The sequence below is a fragment of the Pseudophryne corroboree genome, chromosome 2, assembly GCF_028390025.1.
Source record: "Pseudophryne corroboree isolate aPseCor3 chromosome 2, aPseCor3.hap2, whole genome shotgun sequence".
NCBI classification, from domain to species: domain Eukaryota; kingdom Metazoa; phylum Chordata; class Amphibia; order Anura; family Myobatrachidae; genus Pseudophryne; species Pseudophryne corroboree.
In genome coordinates, this window is record NC_086445.1 from 697,752,764 (window position 1) to 697,755,881 (window position 3,118).

General features: G+C 42.1%; 1 pseudogene; it reads right to left on the minus strand.

Annotated features, from left to right (window-relative positions):
- Nucleotides 1–904: 904 nt before the first annotated feature.
- LOC135052220 (5S ribosomal RNA) lies at nt 905–1,023 on the minus strand (annotated as a pseudogene).
- Nucleotides 1,024–3,118: the final 2,095 nt, after the last annotated feature.

Consider the following 3,118-nt stretch of genomic DNA (forward strand, 5'->3'; position numbering starts at 1 on the left):
AACCCCTCAGACTGGCATTCGTCATCAGATGGACCCAGTTGGATATCCAGAAGGGACGACCCCTGCTCAATCGTTGGTCCTGGAGCCACCAGGCCAGTGACAGACGAACCTCCGGAGACAATGAGATCATGTGAGACCTGATCCGGTGAGGCAGGCGTCCCACTTGGCAAGAATCAATCTCTGCAGAGGGCGGGAATTAAATTGAGCGTACTCCGCCATGTCGAAAGCAGACACCATGAGGCCTAGTACTTGCATCGCCAAGTGAATCGACACTCGTGGACGAGAAAGGAAGCGTCGAATTCTGTCCTGAAGTTCAGGACCTTCTACTGAGACAAGAACAACCACTGGTTGTGAGTGTCCAACAATGCCTTATTCGGAAGGTATAAATCTGCACAGGTTATAGCAATTATAGTTGAATAAATTGATAATATTGTTAAACCAACGTAAAGCCTACTTTAATAATTAATTTGGCAAATGGTTTGTGGTGCTCCCGAAAAATAGTTATGAAAACTATGAAACAACGGGTGTGATCTTTTGAGGAGACAAAAGACAAAAGCAACTATATGCCTTTTCCAGGGCACACTTGAAAAATGTAAAATATGAAATTATTAAAATGTAACTTTTATTATAATATACTTAAAAAAGAAGAGAGCAAGCATTCATAATCTAGGAGCGTTGATACTCATGAGCATTGATGTTCATATTATAGGCAAAATAATAATGTAAGTAAGCGAAAATCTGTAATCCCTCATTTAAGAGAAAACACATTCATATCCTCTATAATAGAGAATTTTATGGAATGAGGTCACTCCCTCATGCCTGATAGGGTCCAATAATTATTGGAGCCTAGGATCGAGTTCCTGACCGTGGGTCCCAAAGTTATGATGTGCGTAGGAGAATAAAATACCTACGGTACCTAGTATTCCCTGGTGTTTCCCCATCCAGGTACTGACCAGGCCCTGCAGTGCTTGGCTTCCAAGATCAGACGAGTTTGGGCATACTCAGCGCGGTCTGACCGTAGGTGAATATGTCTCCAGAGCGCACCGTATTCCAATTGTGTAGGGACCCACAGATATCGATCAAAAATGGAGTGAGTATCGGGCTTTAGTTGTTCAAAGACTAGGCTACAAAAATATTGCTGAGAAATCTAACAAATAAAGATCTGTGTGACAAAGATATTTTGTCACTGCAGAGTGTCACTTGGCATTGCATTCACTAATGGTTATGTATTTCCCTGACTCCTGGGTTTTATAACTCCTAAATCAACTCTATCACAATTGCGCTTCCAAGTATATCATGTAATATCATGCAGTGCCTCTGGCTTTCCACACTTATGCAATCCGAATGTGATAATGTTGCTGAACAGTGAGAGCCAAAGGATTAACAGAAAACACACATGGGTAGCAGTACCAAACTCACATGAACAGCAGTACTAAGCACTAGTATGTAAATTCAATGAAATGATAAAATATGAAAAAGTATATTGATAAATATATTCTCTATACAGATATCCTAGAAGTCTCTCTGTTTCCCATACATTTGTAAGATAATTGAAAATAGCAGCAGGTACCACAAAAATAATTCAAAATGTTGTGTTCTGGAAAGGGGGTACCACAATTTGTTAATATATCCTCTGCCCAAATGCCCTGGGTATATCTCGGTTTTGCACACCTTAGATAGTTCAAATATAGTGAATGAGGCAATGGCCTCAGCAATAGAGAACTTTGTAATAGCCACAAAAATTTGAAAGCAAAACAATATATAAACACCATGAAAAGAAGTTCAGTATATTGCTCAATACTGTAAATTCAGAGATTATATTAATTCATGAATCATAAATGCATGTGTCCCTTGTATGCAAATCCTCATTATCAGCCCCTACATTTTAATCCTAAATGGATTTATGCAGAGAGCCATAAATGCTGTAATTACGAGGAGAACCAAGTCTCCACCACATCCCCTATTATTTGGGTGGTGCGTGGAAGTTCCCGTGGCTGAAGAGGGGAAAGCGTTGGCTGGGTGAGAAAACCCGTCCTCCGGCCGTATCCGATGGTGATATTACCCAACCTGAGGAGGATATTTGCAGACCAAGGGAAGGGACAGGAGACGAGGAGTGAGGCGGCCGTGGTCCGTGCGACCGGAAGTTCGGGAACCGGAAGTGACGCGCGTTTCGCTCTGGGCGCTTGGTCACATGATCGCCAGGTGCACCATGCTCTGAGAAGGGACCAGGGAAGATTTCTTCCAGTTGATGAGCCACCCATGGGCTTGCAGAAATAGGAACGTCAGATCCAGATGACGGAGAATTTCTGGGGAATTCGCCAGGATCAGCAGGTTGTCCAGATACGGTAGGTTCCTGACACCCTGACGGCGGAGTAAAGCCATCATTACTGCCATGACCTTCGTGAAGACTCGTGGAGCCGTGGTCAAACCAAAAGGTAAAGCCTGAAATTGATAATGAATGTTGCCAATTGCAAACTGCAGGTACTGCTGATGCGACATGGCAATTGGAATATGGAGGTAAGCATCCTGTATGTCCAGGGATACCATATAGTCCCCAGGTTCCAAAGCCAGAACAATGGAGCGAAGAGTTTCCATACGAAATTTGGATACTCTCACAAATTTGTTCAAGGACTTGAGGTTGAGAATGGGGAGGGAGGAACCATTCGGTTTCGGGACTAGGAACAGCGGTGAATAGTACCCCTTGCCTATCTCACCTGTACGAACACTCCTGTGTTCAGAAGGGATTGTACCACCAAATGAAGAGTTTTTGCCTTCACCTGATCCGAAGGGATGTCCCAGAAACAGAATTGATTCCGCACTCTATATAGTAGATTCTAAAGTCAATACATATAAACCAACATCTCATGAGATACCAAGGTATAAATTCCTACAATCGCTCTGTTGGTGTTGCACCAGGAGGTCAGTAATAACTTACTGTATACTAGTGTTAAGAAAAAAGAAGGAAGACTCCTTTTTTGGCGCACTCTTTGAAAATCAATGATGGGGTAATATTAAATTAAAACATAACCTTTACTTCTAGATTAGAATAAATAAAAAAATTCTCCCTTAAACATACATAGTGGATTAAAAGCTAACAAGATGGTTGGTGCAGAAAGTA